This window comes from Sminthopsis crassicaudata, chromosome X (assembly GCF_048593235.1).
Source record: "Sminthopsis crassicaudata isolate SCR6 chromosome X, ASM4859323v1, whole genome shotgun sequence".
Taxonomy (NCBI): Eukaryota; Metazoa; Chordata; class Mammalia; order Dasyuromorphia; family Dasyuridae; genus Sminthopsis; species Sminthopsis crassicaudata.
The window spans coordinates 26,965,453-26,985,407 of NC_133623.1; the positions used below are offsets into that span (position 1 = coordinate 26,965,453).

Genomic DNA, 19,955 nt, shown 5'->3' on the forward strand with positions numbered 1-19,955 from the left:
CAGCGGCGGCAGCCGCCCTCCTCCTCCAGCTCCTGCTCGTTGTCCTCCTCCCTCCTACCCCCCCCCCCTTCGCAGGGCCGTCGCCGCCCCGAGCGGGCTCTCTGCGCCGCGCGCGCTGTCCGCGTGCTAGGCCCGCCCGGGGTTCGGGCGGGTGGCGCGTGTGGGGCACGGACCGCGGGACTCGCGGCAGTGGCAGCAGCGCCAGCGGCGGCGGCGGCGGTAGCAGCAGCAGCAGCAGCAGCGCCAGCGGCGACAGCAGCAGCAGCAGCAGCAGCGCGGGCGTTGAGCGGCGGCGGCGGCGGCGACGGCGGCGCTGACTCGGTCCGCAGCGGCGGCACCGGCACCACCCCCCAGAGCAGGAGGGAGGGAGGGAGCGAGAGGAGGAGAGGAGGCGCGTCCACCTGGCGGTCCAGGCGCATGGAGCAGCAGTAGCGGTGGCGGCGGCGGCGGCGGCGGCGGCGGCGGCAGCCCCCTGACTGCAGTCGGCGCTTGCGGTCCCACTGGGCCCCGGAGCCCTGCCTCGCCTCGCCTCGCTTTGCCTCAGGAGCCAGCCTGCTAGGTGAGTGGCCTGGATGCCATCCAGTGCCGGGGCCCTGCCCTGCCCGGCCCGGGCGGCGGCGGCGGCGGCGGGGGGTGCGGGTGCCACCGCCGCTGCTGCATGCAGCTGGAGAAGGAAGGTAGCGAAGGCAGGCGGCAGGGCGTGTGAGAGAGCGGGAGCGAGGGCGGGAGCGGGAGCGGGCACGGGAACCCGAGCCCGAGCCCGGCCGCCGCGGGCACCGAGCCCCGCGCTCGCCCTCCCAGGCATTGCAATCTAGGAAAGGCCCCGTTCGCCTTCTGCCGCCTGCCTGCCTGGCCGGGGAGGGGGAGGGGAAGTGTTGGGGGCCGCGGGAGCCGCGCGCGCGCGCGCGCACACGCACACACTCACACTCACACACACTCACACACACTCACACACACTCACCCAGATACATGGCCACGGCCACACGGGCCGGCAGATACACATGGCCACGCACACGCAGGCACACATACAGAGACACGGACACGCGCGCGCCTGCTGCGCTGCGGGCTCCGGGCTGGCTCTCGAAGCCCGGTGTCGCCGCGCGCGCCTTTCGCATCCCGCTGGGGCCGGAGCTGGGGGAGGGGGCCAGGCGAGCCTTCCTCCCCCCGACTCCATGCCCCGACGCCCTCCTACCGGGGATAGGCCATCCCTTGTGACAATCGGCACGGGCCGGGGCCAGCCCAAGCCGAGCCGGGCTTGCGGTCCGGCGACGCCCCGCACAACCCCGGGGGGCCGCTGCCAGGGAGTGCGGGGATGGTGGGCGGGCGGGCGCGCGGTGCTGGCCGCCTGCCGCCGCCACTGTGCTGTGGAATCCAGCGCTTGCAGCATGACTGCCTCTGCTTGTTAGTGGGCTGCCCGTCCCCCCGGGGAGCTGCCCGAGGGCCCAGAACCCCCCTCCATCCTTCCCACTACACACACACACACACACACACACACACACACACACACACACACACACTAAAAAAAGCCCAAAAGCAAACCCACCACCCGCCCATTGGGTCCGATTGCAGCGTCGGCTGGTTCGGAGGACCCTTGGAGCCCCCTCCCCGTCGCATCCTTAGCTCTCTGGCCTCTTGCGTGTGTTCATTGCGGTGGATGTGTGCTGAGACACTTTTTTTTTTTTTTTTTTTTTTCTTTGCGTGATCTGGTGGGGGTGGCAGCGGTGGTGATGGTGGTGGTGTGCGCTATAAATATGGCGTTCCCTGCACTTTGACCTAGGGCTTGGATTTCTCTTGCCTGTGCTTTTTCTGAGGGGACAAGAGGGAGCCAAGGGGGCTGCAAGCGCCCATTGGGTCAGGGCGGTGGCAGCGGGAGTGCTGGCTTCTGCACCCGAACCTCCAGGCGGCCCAGCACCCTTGCACCCATCTCTCTGTCTCTCTGTCTGTCTCTCTGTCTCTGTCTCTGTCTCTCTGTCTGTCTGTCTGTCTCTCTCTCATCCCTGCTTTCCACGGTGGCGAACATATGCCTGGGGTTTTATTTACCGCCATGACGTTCCATGGCTTGGGAAGAATTTTCCCTTCTGGAAAAGGTATTTTTAGAAGGGGACAGAAAAGTCCTCCTGAACTGTCATTTTACATATTAACTGGGAAACTGGCTAATCAAATCAAACTGGCTGACTGTCTGAAACTATCCCAGAGAAAAATGCGGCTGGGAATATAATTAGCCATCTGTCTACTGAGCAATTGAAATTTGGGCCCGGACATCTGTATTACAATGTCCAATTTTTGGAAGCCTCGGACGTTTAGCCAGCAGGGACAACAGAAATGGATTTGCTGACTAAGTTCGGAGGTCTGACCTGTATTTGCGTTCTCCCTGCACTTCCCCCTCCCCCCCTCCTTGGAAGCGAGACTCGGCCCTCGCCGGCCCGTAGGAGAGCCGATCCCTCTCGCTTGGCAGACTGCAGTGCTGGCAATGGCATAACTGGTTTGACGGGGCTACAGGTTCCACGGTCTTGGCTCTCGCAAGTGTCATCGGCGATCTGACCTCCCCGAGGAAGGAGATCGATTGCGGGAACGCTAGCGATGGGACAGATCCCTTTCCCCAGCGGTTCAGATGGAGCAGCGAGGGGGGGAAGGGCGGCGAAGGGGGGGGGGGAGGATTCAGCAAATGTCTGAATTCGTAGAATCGGTCTCACTTCTGTGCCTTCGCAGCTCGGGCTTCTCTGTAAAACCAGGGAGTCGGGAACAGGGGGTCTCCAGGGTCCCTGCCAGCCGAGACGTTCCAGGGCCGTGTGACTTTAGCCCCCTAGCGCTTCTCCCTCCCCCTCCCCACCCCCCCTCTTTTCCGGTCATTTTGTCGGGTTATCTCGTAGCTGTCGATATTGTGCCGTGGGCTTCGGCGCCGGCTCGGGTCCCTGCCGTTCGGCCGAGAGCAGGACGGTAAACCGCGCGAGAAAGGGCATTGTCCACCAACGTGCCCGTGGCTCTGGCGAGCTTTTTGCCTGCTCACTCCCGTTAAAGCAGCAGATATTACTACCGAGGAAAGGGAAGCGATTGGGATTGGGGAAGAGATGGCACCGGGAGGAAATGATTTCAGAGAACTTCTCCTAATAGCCATTGTCAGAATAGAATTAAAACGAGCCACAGAACGACTGTGCAGCCGGCTAGAGAAAGCCATTTAAAAGCACACTTTAAAAACAAACATTTGACTAAATAACGAGCCTTGATAGATGGGTAACAATTACGTAAGCACGTGGCACATTTTGACATACATCAAGTCTGGTAAATAAATCAACCTGCTCGCTTGAAGAAATCTGGGGTGCAGCCATGCTTTATTAAAACGGGGGGGGGGGGAAGCCTGCTCACAGCCTCCAGCCGGGAGTCCGAGGCAGAGCAGCCCCGCGCGGGGAGCCTGCTGCTGCTGCTGCTGCTGCTGTGTCTCGCCCAGCCTAATGCTTGGCAATTCCCACGCCTCCCCGGGATGGCCGTGCAGTCGGAAGGGAGCTGCGCCTGCCGCGGGGATGGCGGCGAGATCACAAAGCCGAGCAAAGGGGGGAAAGCTGCTGGCAACTAGGGAGCGGGAAGCTAGTCCCCAAGGACAGGCTCTGCCACTGACGAGCCCCGTTGCCTTGGACGAGCCATTTCCCCTTAATGAGCCTCAGTTTCCCCACTGGAAAAAACTCAGCAGCAGCCTCCTACTGCTTGCACTCTCAGGTAGAAGTGAGTGCCCAATGGGACAATGGAGGCTGAGGTTGCACAGAAATGGCAGCTCTGGTGGCTGATGCTTCGAGGCTTCCAGGGCCCACGGTTTCCCCGGCCGGGGTGCTCCCTCAGCCCTTGGCACTTGGGATTTGCAGTGGCTGGGCTCCGGCCTTGCAGCCCAGACCCCCGACGGCCAGTCTCCTGCTAAGCCTGTTAGTCCCGGCCTGGCTCTCACTTTCAAGAACAGGCCATTCCTGCGCTGCTAGTGCTCATGGTGCCGGAGTTTATTTGGGATTCAAATATTTTAGATTCAGATTTAGATGAACATGAGATCAAACCTTTAATGATGCTAACACAAAGAGGGATTTGGGGAGGGATGGTGCAGAGATCCTCACGCCCCCCCCCCCATTGGGAATCTTTTATTATTTTTAAAAAATTAATTTATTTACTTTTAATGTTTACAAAAATTTTATGCAGGGTAATTTTCCAGCATTGACAATTGCAAAAGCTTCTGTTCCAACTTTTCCTCTCCTTTCTCCCACCCCCTCCCCCAAATAGCAGTTTGACCAATACATGTTAAATATGTTAGACTATAAATTAAATACAATATATGTATACATGTCCAAACAGTTGTTTTGCTGCACAAAAAGAATCGGACTTTGAAATAATGTACCATTAGCCTGTGAAGGAAATCAGAAATGCAGGAGGACAAAATTAGAGGGATTGGGAAGTCTAAGTCATGGTTCATACTCATCTCCCAGAGTCCTTTCGCTGGGTGTAGCTGGTTCAGTTCATTCCTGCTCTATTGGAACTGATTTGGTTCATCTCATTGTTGAAAATGGCCGCGTCCATCAGAATTGATCATCATACAGTACTGTTGTTGAAGTCTGTCCATTGGGAATCTTTAAAAAACAAATGTACAGCTGCCTACCCTTAGAGAACATCTGTCCCTTCCTTTTTCAGAAGAGGAAACTGAGGCTCATGGAGTCCCAACATCAATGCTGGGACTCAAACTCTAATCCTTTGACACCCCCCCCATTAGAGCTCTTGTCTCTGCTTTCAAAATCCCACTTTGGGGATATGCTATCTGTGTGGTCTTGGACGAGTCACTTCTCCTTGTCACCCTTACTTTCCCCATGGAAGAAAATTGTTTGGGATTGTAGTAGATAATTTCACAATTGCCTATTTTCCCTTCCAGCTCTGAAAACCTCTACTCCCTTTTATTTTTCTTGAATTAATTAAGTGGCTTTAGGTCTGAAGGGAAAATTTGTTGTGTAACAATGGTTACCTTGAGTCTATCATGTCGGGTCTGGGAGATAACGATTTTTCCCCAAGGGAGGTGGGGGAGTAGGGCCTGGGTGGCCCCAGACTCAGAGACAGTCTTGTTCCCCTCTCCTACGCAGCCTCAGGCAAAGGGAGTCAGAGCCTAGGGTGGGGAAAGGAGGAATTAAGCTACTTCCTTCTGCCTGCTTGCCCTACTCCCCAAAGCTTCAGATATTCCAAAATGTGGACCCTGCTTTTTTTTGGAGCCCTCTGTGACAAATCACAGCTCAATGATTGGAGATCTGCCGTAGTGGGGGGTCGAGGTGGGAAACGGAGGGATCACTTTCCAAATTCTAGTTAATCAGGCCAGCTCCTGCATCCTGGCCTTGACCTGCTCTCTTGGCCCCTCTTATTCGGAAAACCACCTTTTAGGCAGAGGATAAGATTTTTCTGATCCCTCCCTCCTTTCCCTCAACATTGAAACTTATGGGACTTTACTCTTAAAGTCATAGGTTCTAGAAAGGAACTTTAAACTTCGTCTGGTCCCCAGCTTCTTAAACTATGGTTCAAGACTCCATAGGGGAGTCTTGTAACTGAATGTGGGGTTGCAAAATTATGATTTCTTATCAGGAAATGTTTGACTTGTATACCTTTTTTATATATCTATATACCCGGGATCACCTAAAAATTTTTCTGGTGAAAAGGGATCTAGCGTGAACAAAGTTGAAGAAGTCCTGCCAGCCCACCCTCTTGGTTTTAGAGATGGGGAACTAAGGTCCACAGATGGGCCATCATTTGTCCCAAGTCACACAAGCAGTGTGGCAAAGCCAGGCTTTAAGCTGAGTTCTTTTGACCCCAAATTAAATCCTCTTTCCACTTGTGCATATTGTCGTCTGCTTCTCTCATTTTGCAGGTAAGGCATCAGAGAGAAAGGACTTCCCTAAAGTCACATAAGCAGGAGGTGGAGGAAGCCGGACTCCAGCCCAGGACTCGTGACCGCCAAGTGAAGAGCCCCTGATACTGGGGCATCCATTTTGTGCTCTGGGGACAGAGGTCCCAGCCCTCCTCCAGAAAGTTCTTCTCCGCTCAGAGGGTCTCCGTGGCCTTCAGGGGTCCCACGTGCAGGTGAGGAGGCTCTTTTTGAGTCTGTTTCTACAGCCCATTCTCTTTCTTTCCTGTCACCCCCCCACAATTTTGCCCCTTGCCTTTCTCGCCATCTCACTTTTCCCTTGATATCTCTCTCTATATAGCCCAGGGCTCTGGCCTGCCATCTTTCTCTTTCCAGTGGAGAAGGCCCTGAAGTGTTGGAGACCAAGTAAGTACTGAGCTCCCATTTCCTTTCCCCTTTCCCTTATGCTGGTGCCACAAAATCCTAGGGCCTGAAATTACAGCCATCGCAATGCTTCTCTCACTTACATTGGAGGTGATTATTTAATTAATTAATTCTTCAAGTGTTTCAAGCTTCTCAGAAGCCAAGCAACTATTGCTATTGATTAAGGGGATGGGGTCAGAGATCACATATTGAAGGGAACAGGTACTCGGGGTACTTTGGTATTTCTTGTTTGGTTCTACAAATGTTTGGATGAGGTTTTTTTTTTTTAAATCCATTGTGTCATCGTCACTTTCCAGTGGCTTCCTACCCATAGACCCCCCCACTTCATAACAAAGGAAGCCCATCAGGCCAGGCCAGCCAGCACACAGAGAGCACACAGTTAGCAGGGTCTGCCCAGTAAGCGCCCTTCTTTTCTTTTCATTTATTTATTTATTTTGTAATTATAAATTTTTTTGACAGTACATATGCATGGGTAATTTTTTTTTTTACAATATTATCCCTTGTATTCACTTTTCCAAATTTTCCCCTCCCTCCCTCTACTCCCTCCCCTAGATGATAGGCAATCCCATATATAATAAATGTGTTACAGTATATCCTAGATACAATATATGTGTGTAAAACCAAATTTGCACGGTAAGAATAGGATTCTGAAGGTATAAGTAACCTGGGTAGAAAGACAATAGTGCAAACATTTTACACTCCTTTCCCAGTGTTCCTTCTCTGGGTGTAAGCTCCCTTATTTTCCTTGGAGCTCTGGAAGGCAACTTAAAATCCAGTCCAGAGTTTTTCCCTGTGGGACTTGTGTGGAGGGGCTTCTTGGGGGATGGCAGAACTGAGGAGAGCTGGGCACCCCTGTGGGGTCTCACTTAATCTCATCTGTTTCTGGCTAAGTTATCATATTGAACAAAGCAAGATCAGAAATTATCTTGGGCTTTGGAAAATGAGCCCAAGCCTAATGGCTCAATAGCTTCAGTAGAAGGAGCACCAGATTTGGGAATTCCACCTCATGGGGCCAAATCCCATATGCCTCACTTCTTGTGGAATCTCAGGAGAGCTATTTTCCTGGTCTGTGTTTCTTAAACAGGTCGGAATAAATGATGTCTCAAGAAGGGCCTTCTAAAGCTCTGACTTTATGAACTTACTGTATCCTCAGTAATAAGGGATATCACCAACAGAGGGGGATGGATAACAATAGAATAAAGGGAAAGCAAGTATGTATATCTCCAGTGGGATAAGAGGGTAGTGAGAATAATCATTCCAATTTCTAGATGTTTTTTAGGTTTCCGTACTGCTTTTTTTCTCTGAAATATAGTGTGTGACTATTATTATCTCCATTGTACGGATGAGAAAACAGAGGCTTCCCTGGCTCTTGTGATTGTGAGGTACCAGAATCAATCCTAGAGATAGGTGCGTGAGCTGCCTCCCTGGACTTTGAGAAAAAAAGAACAACTGATTGATGTATAGCCCTGCCTGGAGGCTGGGGGATGGACAAAATGGCCCCTCAAGATACTTTCTAGTCACGGAATCATCCAGTGTTAGACCTGTAAGGGACCTTGGAGCTCATCTGGGGGAGTTCCCTTATGGAACGTGAGGTAGCTAGCCCATAGCCAATCCCCACTGACATTATAAATGAATTCCTAGGATTTTGGAAACAGTTTTTCTCTATCTACAATGTCTCCAAGGCCAAACTCAGAAAATACCAGACGTTTTGCTGTCTCTTCTAAGTCAAGGTTGGCCTAACTCCGAGTCAGCCCCCATTTGTGAGGCTCCTCCTGCTTGGCGGAAGGGAAGGGGAAAGGGACCTGTGTGCCCTAGGAGGTCTGTCGGCTGGCATCGGGACAACATCTGGCTCCTTCCTCAGGAGGGTCCCCACACAACACCAACATTGGGTTCTTTTCATTTCTTTCTGCTTCCCCTCTGTACCCTAAGCTTGTGCTTTCTAATGTTTTATTCATAGAATGTTAGAGTTGAAAGGAAGCTTAGAGAATTATCTAGTGTAGCAACTCTGCTTCACTTCAACCCCATTCACGAGAGAGTCCCGACATCACCCCACAACAAGAGCACTCCCCTCATTTGACAGTTGAGAAAACTACTAGACAGAGACTCATAGTGTGTTGTCCAAGGTCATATAATCAACAGGGTTGGGGTTTGAGTTCAGGCCCCTTTGCTCAAAACTCTTGCCCTGTCCACTATCCCTTGTTCTGGTACCACAGCAAAGAGCTGATACAATCGAAAAGAATTCAAATGACTATTTCTCTTGGGTTTAGAAAAGCTTCTACCCCTGCACCCCTGCTCCAGTTATCCTTCCTAATTATGTTTAGGTTGACATTATAATAAATTTACATTTCCTCAAGCTTCACCTGCTACGGGAAGAAGAGAGGTGTTGGGTGGGAGATGAAAGTTAGTCTTCAGTGTTTTTCTTGGGGGGAGGTCACCCACACTGCCGATACTGACACACGAAGAACCGAGGATTGCCGTTTCAAATGGAAACATGAGCCCACCTTTCTGCGGGTGTGTGGTGCAGTAACCTGGATGTCTTGGTCTTAGTTATTTGCTGACACTGCCGTTCTCTTCCAGGAAATATCACTGTCAGAAGGAGCTGTCAGGCACACCATGCTTCAGATGTGAAAGCACAGGGGTGATGAATTGCGGGCGGGGAGGTGGGAAAATTGAAGTAAGAAATGGTACAGGGTTTCATACACCAATCCTTCCCATGTAGGCATTAACTTGTGGAAGAATCAGTACCGGCCATACTCGGAGGCCAGCTGTTGTTGAATAAACATATCAGTTCCATTGTTCTGAAACCCAGAGCACTATATGGCCTGGGGACCTCTGGGTATCAGGATCTCATCCACAAATCGTCTTTGGTAGTTGATGTGTCTCTCGTGGCACCTGCCCTTTAAGATCTGGCTCTAGGGAGCTGAGAGCTTTGTTTTGTCTGTAATTCTGGGAGAATAAAGATCTTTGGAACATGACCCATTGGTCTGTATCTACTGGTCTCAGGGGAAAAGTAGATTCTCTCACAAAGCCTTTCCTCTTTCTCCCAGCTGCTATTTTCTTCTCAACTTGCTTGTGATTAATTAGCCTGCAGGGCTTTAGCCCAGGGACAAGGTCCCTGGCTTACCTGGGTCTGAACCAGATGTCTCCTCCTGCCTTTAGTTGCTGAATAACTGGGACAAATTCCTGAGATGTCACCACTCCCTGAGCATATGTGGGGAACAGTCAGAACTGCTCACACTTAGCTAGCATGTGAAGGCTTACAGAAGGTTTTCCTAGCAACAACCCCAGGAGGTAGTGCCAGTAGTGCTGTCTACGTTTTTTACAGATGCAGAAACTGAGGCAACCAGCAAAGCACTGGAACTCGGCCTTGAATCCAGGCCTTTTGGTTCAGATGCCATTGTTCTATAACTTAAAGCTTTGTGAATGAACCGATGTATCCAAAGTGCTTTGGAATTGTGAAACCCTACATAAATGTCTGCTCTTGATGCTTGTATTACTTTATGGGCATTATAGAATCGATCTGAAAAAGTGCAGTCTACTAATTCTTCCTCACTACCTCACCACCCAACAAATCAACCGAATTTCCACAAATATATCTTGGCTTCTTTGTAACCAGAGGATCGTCAACTTTAGAGTAAAAAGGAACCTTCGATCACACTGCCAGAGCTGGAAGGGACCTAGAACATGGAAGATAACATGCTAGAGCTGGGAAGGGTCTTAGAACATAGAACATGGCATGTCAGAGCTGAGTGGGATTTTAGGATGTTGCATGCCGGAGCTGGAAGGGATCTTAGGATCTTGGAGATACTTTAGTTAAACATGAGAAACAGACTCTTTAGAAAAGTTTCGGTGGACAATGAACTCCTTGAGGGCCTCATTTTGACTTTGCTTGAAATTTTAATATTTGTTTTATTGTTTTTTCATTTATTTTGTCCAAGATTTCCCAATGCCATTTTCATCAGGTTGGGGCCCCATTTGGGCCTGTGTTTGACACTTCTGTCCTAGGAATCTCTTTGATAAATGCAGTACAGAAATGTAGAATCTCGAGGACCTGAGATTTAGAACTGGAAGAGATTTTTTAAACAGATTATCAAGTCTACCCCTCCTCATTTTACAGATGAGAAAATTGAGGCCCAAAGAAGGTAAGTGATTTGACCAGGGCCACACAACAAATTACTGTCTGAGGCAGGATTTAAAACCAGTCCTCTGACTCAGGATATATCACTTGCCCCATTGCACCTCAGCTGCCTCTAGATCCTCAAAGTTAGAAGGGCCCCAGAGGCCTGTACAATCCATCTTGTACTGGAACACACTCTCCAAGTGGCCGTCCAGGCCTTTCCCCCTTCCCTCCCCAAACCCTGCTTTTCATACCTACCTCACTGTATTCCTTCATGTTATTCTCTTTATATGGGCCTGTTAACTGGTGCCGACATTCAGCAAGTTGCTTTTTTCCCCTCAAAACTATTTAATGCATTTTTCCTTCCTGGGTCACCATCGAGTCCGTCAGCTCCACTGCTGCTAGATCAATTTTCCTCAGTACTCGCCTCTCAGGCTTTCGGCTCCTCCGGTTCAGTTTCCCTGCCCCTTGTTTATGCTTGCTTTGTGTCTAATCCGATGCTCTGCTCCTGCCCTATGACCCCCTGCTCCGAATACCTGCACGTAGCATCGATTGCTTCCAAACTCCCATTTTGCACTGTTGGTAACTGTAAAAACAGAGCACTCAGAATCTCAGAGGGCATTGAGGCCAACTGTGGCCCATGCAGGAGTCTCTTTGATAACAGCCCTGACAGGTGGTCATCCAGCCTCTGTTTGGCGACCTCTAGTAAAGGGAAAGCCCTGAGCTCATCAAAACAGTCCCTTACATGTGAGGACAGGCAGCTTGAATCGACAAAATATTTTCCCTTATGTGGAACCTCAACCTGCCTCCCTCCTCCTCCTTTCCTTTGCTCCTAGCTCTGCCTTCTGGGGCCACACATGGGGAGGGCCTCTTCTACTGAACCACCCTTTCCCCCTTCAAACTAAACATCTGCACTTTCATCAAACCGTTGGCATGGCATGGGGGCATGGGCTTGGCCTGTCATGCCCATCTTTCTCCAGGTACATCTTGGTTTGTTTATACCTTTGTCTTTCCCAGGACTGACCGTGCTAATCCCGGAGTGTCCTGACCGAGATAGAGTATAGTAGGTCTGCCCTTCTTTCTGGAAGCAATTAGCCTGAGTTGACTGACTTTTGTTGAGTTTGCAGTCCCTTAAAACCCCCAACTCTTTTTCAATTCAAAGATTTCTGGGTCTTTGGGGAAAGCTAGGTAAAAAAGATTGCTCAAATACACGGGGTTACTACCTGAACCTGTGTCCACCCCTAGGTTACAGAGGACCTTGTCTGTGCCTGGAGCTTTTAAGAGGCAGAAGCAAGCAGATCTTGGCATAGCTGTTGGTTGGTGTGTTCTTAGCCCTCACTCTTAGAACTCTAGTGCTCATAGGGTTGCGAGGGCTCCTGAGTAATAATCCACACTTGCCTTTAAGACCACATGTTCTTACATAAAACAGTCATAGAATCAAAAGCTAAGAAGAGACCTTCGACACCATCTGGTCCAGCCCTCTTTATTTGGACCTCCGAGAGGTTACTAATTTGCCCAGAATAAATAACAAAAGCCTGCTCAGATTTTAAGCCCATTTTCCCTACCTTCCAAGCAGGTGCTCCAAGAAGCTCATGCACTGCAGACGAATATCTGGGGGCTTTTGTTAGTTGTCTTTATCTCTTTGGTTTTTTTTTTCCATTACTGCCCATTCCTTTCAAAATTCTGCAGTTTTTCATTCATTCAAGAAACATTTACTAAGTGCCTATTTTGTGCCTGTATCAGGCTTGGCAGAGGAGGAGATACAAAATTCTGGGTCCTACCTTCCAGTTGCCTTTACAATCTGGGAAAGGAGATAAAAGAGGCAGTGTAGCATAATGTGGAAAGAGCATTGGATTGGAAAGCAGAGAGCCTGGGCTCGAAATCTGGCTCTGTAATTGCCCAGAATCACAGAATCTGGGAGCTGCAAGGGACCTTGGTACCATCTAGTGCATCCTTAGCTGAATGAGATGTCCAAGTACTTATCCACCTAGGAAGGGTATGACCCTGGGCAAGTTAATTGCTATTTCTGGGCTTCCCTTTCCCCACCTGCAAAAAGAAGGTGTTGGCCTCCAACCAGCCAGCTTTGATCTTCAACATCTCTTCCACCTGTCTCGTATGATCTCAGTATAGATATACCAATAACTATAACTCAAATGAAGATGTAGGAAGTACATAAGAGGAATCAAGGTGGTGTGAGAGTAGATGAGGGAGAGATCGCTCGCAACCAGGAGAATTCAGGGTAGGCCTCCTAGAGGATGTCAATAGGTAGAGATGGGGTGGGGGTGAGGGAGGGCGAGGGTTCATCTTTGTCATCCCAGTTGGCCTGTTGGCCAACAGAGAGGCTGCCTATGTCCCTGGCTGAGTGGAGAGATGATTCTCCAGGCAGTCTGCTGCAAAAACACTTTTGCCATTGATTCTCAGTCCCCCTTCTCCCCTCTCCCTCTTCCCTGTCTAGCTCTTTAATGGGGGATGACTGTGCTCCCTCCCCTGCTATTCTGGGGCCTTTGCTGCTGGGAGAGAGGTTGCTATCAGCACAGTGCAGCAGCAAATGGCATTAACTTGTGACTGACACGTTGATCAGCGCCTCAAGACCAGAGTGTGGAATTATTGACTTCTGATTAATGAATTGAATCTTCTCTGCAGTAACCCAATCCCCGTCATCCTAACGGGTTATTTATTACCACTGGTGGACGGCTCATCATTGGGAACACAGATCCTGCCTTTCCAGGAGCCTTAGGGCCAATATCTTGCTGCAATCTGCCTGTAGTATCTAAGCTGAACCTTGTCTCCCTGGACAGGGATATGCCACATGGACACATGAACCTATTTCCAATTTACTGAGCAGACCACAGCTAAGGAGATGGGAGTTCCTTTTTTCCCCCACTGTTTGTTTTTTTTTTTTAGCCTTTATATGGACAGAAGGATGGATAAATGGATGGATAGACGCAGAGACAAACTAATTCTTAGTGAGTATTGGTGTTGTCCATGAATCAGAAGTCTCGAGACCTCCCTCTTTACCACTTCTAAGGCACCCCAACAGACAGTAAAGATCACTTCTTACTCATATATAGTGAAAACAGGTCTGAAGTTAGTGGAGGCTTGCTGCAACAAGAGGGATTTAGGTTAACTACATGCAAGAACTTCCTGCTCGGGAAGAGAGCGAGGTACCAGTTTTTAAATGTATAAAATAAAATACATGATTGCAAAGGAAACTAATTATACCGAATTACAGTTAAAGTTCATGGCCCCAGATTAAGAACTCTGACTTAGGCTATACTCCTTATTTACAAATGAAGAAACTGAGACCCAGAGAAGGGAAGTTACTTACCTAAGATCACACAGCTAGGAAACAACAGACCCACCACACACACACCTGACCCAGTCTTCCTATTCCAAATCCACTGCTTTTTGCACAACATTGTTTCTAAGGCATATTTTTTCCCACAAAAGAAACACTATCTGTTGGTGATTATTTGAGCTTAATCCCCAACTAGGAAAAGGAATATGTACTTAGACCTCTGACAGGTCAGTCATCTCAACAATTCAGCATTTATTAAGTGCCTATTCTATACAAAGCGCCACTTCTGGGTGCCTAGAGGTACAACAGACAAAGCAAAAAACAGTCCCCATCTGTCCTCAAGGAGCTTACATTCTACTGGTTTCCAGTTACTTCTGACCCTGGGATTCTATTAGTTACAAAGTGCTGATGCTATTGATATCAGACAATCTCAATTTCTATCTTGGTTTTCCCATTTATAAAGTTGGGGTTAATCTCATTAAAACATTTTTTCCAATAGTTTTTGGTGATAGGATATAAACTTCTATGGAAGGAAACATGGTTTGAATCTAGTTTGAATTCCAGATAGCCCAACACCCACATCTCACACTGGGTAACCCCCTCAGTTCTTACAAAATCATAGAAGGCTTTGCACTGTTTGACAGCTGGGGGCAGTGGAGAGAACTGGGCTAGGAGAGAGAAGATCTAAACTGTAGTTAGTCCCCCTTCTGAGGATCCTGACCTGCTGGGTGACCTTAGGCCACTTCCTCTCTGGACCTGAAAATGAAGGGTTGGACTTATTCTTCAAAAGTCCTTTCAGGTCTGGTACTATGAGCGCACTCTTTCCTCTCTCTGTCTCTCTCTTTGTGTCTCTGTCTCTCCTCATCTCGATTGCTATCACTATTGCTCTCTCATAGCCCTCTCATCTCTGTTTGTGTCTCTCTCCCTCCCTCCCTCCCTTTCTTTCTCTCTGTCTCTGTCTCTCATATACCCCTCTCTCATCTCCATATCTCTCTTCGTGTCTATGTCTTAGTCTGTTTTTGTCTCTGTCTCTTCTCATCTGTATTGCTATCACTATCGTTCTTTCATAGGCCTCCTATCTCTCTGTCTCTGTCTCTTTCTTCCTCCCTTTCTCTCTATCTTAGTCTTTGTCTCTCTGTCTCTCATATAGCCCTCTCTCATCTCCATATCTCTCTCCCTGTCTATGTCTCTGTCTGTCTCTCTATCCATTTGTCTGTCTCTCTCTCTCTCTCTGTCTCACATACACACAAACTCTTGTCACTGGTTCATAAGACTAAGACAGTTTGCTTTGCCATTCAGACAGCAAATTTCCACTAGAAGACTTGCAGGGCCATTAATATCACAGGGTCCCAACAGGTCATAAAAAGGTTCATCTTTCAGTTTGAAGGCCCTTAGATTCATTTGTAGCCTGCAGGTCACCCTAAAGGTTGGTTCTATAAGCCCTGAATGAAATCCCGTGGCTACATGGGGTTAGGTCATCCTGTAGCCACTCTGGTGAGGACCCTCTCTTGTAATGTAACTGCTCTGATTCTGGACCTATGCTTGATATCTTTCTAGCCTGGTGCAGGTCCAACCAGAGTTGACTCTCCAGAGCTCTGAAGAGACCAGGGTCATCTTTGTCCCGGTGAGTCATTGGAGAAAGATTGTTATAGAGGTTAATAATAGAATTTACATTTATATTAACAATACAAGCTTTACAAAGTACTATATATATATATATATATATATATTATATCACGTAACCCTCACAACATTGCTGTGAGATTGGTTAGTGCAAGTCTCGTTTTCTAGATGGGGAAACTGAAGCTTAGAGAGATGAGATATCTTGCCTCAAATTACACAATAAATGATAGAGAGGAGATTGTTGTGGGGAAAACTTCTTATAACTTTTAAGTGTTTGCAGCCCATACTTCCTCTCAACAGGGGCTATGTTTGTATGAAAGCTATGTTCAGGTTCGAGCTGCCATCGGGACAGTGTCTATTAAGCAAAACACAGTCTCATGAACCCCTATCTCATGCTTCTTTTAAAAATCGGACTAAATCAAAGGAGACACTATGCCAAAGCAAAAACACTGAATAAAACAAAATTGCAAGGTACATGGCAAAGAAAATTCCCTTCAAATACATAGGGACACATTTTCTCTCTGATTTCCAAATCGCTTGTAGAGAGGTAAGATATGGAACTTGAGCAATTCATAGTCTGAGGGTTGTGTCCTAGGTGGTACGCCTCTTTACTTTCCTAAGCTTCTTAAGGCTTTCCTGCTGATCAGACCTGCTGATGACGTCCTGGACTGCTTTTTCAGCTGAGCTGTAAGCTGCTGCTGTCGTATGCAGCTCTCTTCTATGTTGTAATCTATTGGTTTTTCATTAGATGCTATAGCCACCTGAATTGTACTTATTAGCATCTTCACAGGGGAATACATCTAGCATTTTTGTAAGGGTAGCTCATACTCTCAGAGCTATTTTAGCTTTTTTGTGAATCAGACTCATGTCTTCACCTAGCCAGCACAGTGAGAGTCACTCTAGCTAAATCAGTCTTATCTTCTACTTTCCTTCTTCCTTAGCAGCAACTCTTCCAGGTCTACCTGCTAGATGAGTTGTGTAGAGTGGGATCCATTCTACTCCTGGGTTCTCCTCCTACATGTCTAACTGCTTCTATTCAGTCTCCTTTGAAGGATCATCATCATTATCATGGTCTAAACTATGGATATACCCTCAGGACCCTGTCTTAGGCCCTCTTCTCTATTTTCTCTTGATAACCTCATCAACTTCCATGAGTTTAATTATAATTTCTATACTATTTTCAGGTTTAGTCTCTCTTCTGAGCGCAAGATAACTGCATCACCAAACTGCCTAGTGAGCGTTTTGGCCTGAATTCCTCCAGACATGGCAAATTCAGTGTGCCCAAAACTTAAGTCATCCTCTTTGCACCCAAATTCACCCTTCTTCCAAGCTTCCCAGTTTCTGATGAGGGTACCACTATCTTTCCACTCACTACCCAGCTTCACAAGCTTGATTTCATCCTATGCTTCTCATTCCCATAATTTAGTCCGTTAACAAATCTTGTTCTTTCTGCCTCCATAATATAATTTTTTTTTGCCTCCATGCTCCCAATTGCCATTATAAGTTCAGGACCTTCTCAATGTTCATCTCGGTGACTCCCCATTACTTCTAGGGCCAACTCCTCCATTTGGCATTTAGAGACATTCACAATCTAGTCCCCTTTTTGCACAGTATTGTCTAACCAGACTGGTGTTCTTGGTGGTTCTCATATACAGCACTTCATTTCCCACCTCCCTGCCTTTTTACTGCCTGTTTCCCATCCCTGGAATCCATTAGTCAGTCAGCAAGTGTTTATTACATGCCTACTATGTGCCAAGAAAACCCTTCCTCCTTACCTTATCACCAACTCTTCGGATCCCAAGTTTCCTTCAAGGGTCAGGTCAACCTTCTGCATGAGGTCTGTCCCTTTCTTTTTAGCTGTTAGTGCCTTCCCCTCCCACCTCAAAATCACTTCGTGTCTGGCATATTCTCATGTTGCCTTCTGTGACTAGATTGTAAACTCCTCAAGGGCAGGGACTGTTACCTATTACAGTATCTGGCACACATTAAGTGCTGGGATAAATGCTTGTTAATTGGTTGACTAATTTAATTCCCATCAGTACTCCAGTAGCTCACATGGCAACTATGTGGCTCACCCTACAGTTTAACTTAGGGGGACTGGAGGGGTAGAAATGACTTGTTGACCTTTGTCCTTCGTTCGTGCCTTAGCAGCCAAATTAGTGCTCTCCCTCACACATTATAGAAATGTAAGTTATTATTAGTGATCTCTGGATCTCGAATATTATTTAACACAAAACCCCGCACATAGGGGCTCACTTAGCATCAGTAGAATGAATGAATGAGCTGGGTGGGGCCTCAGAACAGAACCCAGAAAGATGCCTTAGCAACCAGTCAGTCCTCATTTGCTAGAAGAGGAGACTGAGGTCCAGTCCATAAAGGGGACTTGCTCATGCTCACACAGATGAACTCATCAGGGTTTGGAATAATTGGATTAGAAATTACAAGAGCCTGTTTTAGGTTCAATTCAGGAAACATTTTTTAAGGAGCTACCCTGTGCAGAACCCTGTGTTCTCTCTCAGAGCTACAATAATAGGGAAAAAAGATGGGTCCCTAGACTCAAGGAACTTACCCCCAATAGTGGAAACAACATACACCACCCAGATGTGCCCGGTAGAAGTTCAGAGCAGTGCTACGGGCAAAGGAAAGATCCCGGAGAGATATTCTGGACCAGTGTGAGCAGGAGGCTACTTTTGGCTGATTTATGGGCTGGGGGGGGTGGTTTGAAGGGCATCAGAGAAGAGGCCATGGCACCCAAGCTGGACCCTGAAGGGAGAGCTAGGTTTTAGACTGACCAGAGACAAACAAGTGAATTCTCAATATGAGGGATAGCCTGGATGACTACATAGAGGTCAGAAAAGGCAAGTCAGTGTTGGCAGATAGTCATCCAGTTTGGTCAGCCACAAAGCCACTATGGACAAGGAAACAGAATGAGATTGGGTTGGCAATGGGGTCTTCAGTGGTATAACTGACGGGGTTCTATTTTTCCTAGTGGCAATAAGGAGTCACTGAAGATTTTTGCCCAGGAAAGTCATAAGGCCAGAACTGAGCCATACACTGACTCTTTCAATTGCTCTGTAAAGGAAGGGATTGGTTGGGGATGATACAGACTGGAAGCCAGTGGCAGGGAGATGGGTTTAGAACCTATGACAGTAATCCAGGTCAGAGGTGATAAGTGCCTAAGGCAGTGACCTTGGAGGGAGGAAATGGGAGAGTTGTTGTGGAGAAAGAATCCACAGACTAGTTGGGTGGAGGAACAAGAAGAGCCACTATTTGCCCTGAGTGTGACATGGAAGGAGCATGGAGCATTCACCTCTAGTGGAAGGAGCTCTGGGCTCCGTTTGCTTTAGGAAGATTCAGGTTATTAAACTCCAGGCTGCCAAACTCCAGGGATCAACACAGCAGCCTCAAACACCTTTTTGATTCATCGCACGAGAAATTTTCAAAATTACTTTTTAAATTAAATGTTGTTAAGGTTTAACGTGAGCGCAAAGGAAGAGTTTACTCTGGCTCGTTGTCTGCCCTTTGGGTCTGTCACAGCCAATCGCTGGCCCAGCTTGCTCTGGCCTCCCTTGCCCTACGACTCTGGAGAGGTCAAATCACTACATCTGCCCATAAAATCACAGAACTATAGAAAGTCAGAGACTCGTGGGACAGAAAGAGAGCTTAGAGAACAGAGAATGTCAGGATTGGGAGGGCTTGGGGGGAAACTTTGATCAGAAATGAAGCAGAAACAGAGGGAGAGGGGGCCACTGCAAGCCCAAGATCCAGTATAAACAAGCTCACACAGGGCATGGGGTGGGGTGTAGATAGGCACATTTGGTTGAGGTTAGTGGAGAGCAGGTAGGTTTGACTGGAATGACAAGGATACTCAGGCTGGGGAGGTGCCATGATGCCAGACATTGTTGGGAATGTGTGTGGGAGAGGGAGAGGGAGGGAACGAGAGCAAAATCTTTAGGAAATAATTCTGTTATTAAGGTTTGGACACATCCAAGATTTGAGGTTCAAATAGATAAGCATATTCCTTGGAACAGAAATGTGAGCAGGAGCCCCCAAGAGTCTCCATTTTGATGTAAACTTATTGTAAACATTGATTAAAATTGGTAAGTGGTCAAGATGAGTGACCCTGGTTACAAGTCAAGCCTGAACAGAAGGATTTCTGGTTTTCAGGCCCCAGAAATCAGTGTTGGAATAGGTTGGCACTTTGCTCCCAAGTTGGTGATTTAGCTGGGGGAGGCTCTTACATACTTTCCCCAGCTCTTCCCTTCATCTCCTTTGACTCTGAGAACATACTCTTTTTTTCTTTTTTTGATATTTTCTTCTAATTTTATTTTATTTTTATAAAGGTTTTTATTTTCAAAACATATGCATGGATAATTTGACAACATTGATCCTTGCAAAGCCTTCTGTTTCAAATTTTTTCCTCCTTCCCCCCACCCTCTCCCCTAGATGACAAGCAATCCAATATATGTTAAACATGTTAAAACATACAATCCAATATGTATAAACATTTATACAATTCTCTTGCTGCACAAGACAGATCAGATCAAAAAAGGAAGAAAATGAGTAAGAAAACAAAATGCAAGCAAACAACCAAAGGAGTGAGAGTGTTATGTTGTGATCCT

The 19,955-nt window shown here is 47.9% G+C and overlaps 1 protein-coding gene across 5 annotated transcripts in view; it reads left to right on the forward strand.

Moving 5' to 3' along the window:
* The first annotated feature begins 375 nt into the window (after positions 1–375).
* NEXMIF (neurite extension and migration factor) overlaps positions 376–19,955 on the forward strand; it is a 179,754-nt gene continuing 160,174 nt past the window's right edge. For 3 of the 5 annotated variants that reach the window (XM_074278265.1, XM_074278261.1, XM_074278262.1), the window contains exons 1-3: positions 379–559; positions 5,876–6,087; positions 6,213–6,277. The gene's annotated coding sequence lies outside the window, so the exon portion shown is untranslated. Of the gene's footprint in view, positions 560–5,875; positions 6,088–6,212; positions 6,278–15,267; positions 15,335–19,955 lie in introns of all 5 variants that reach the window. The other 2 variants (XM_074278264.1, XM_074278260.1) reach the window with 1 other exon arrangement.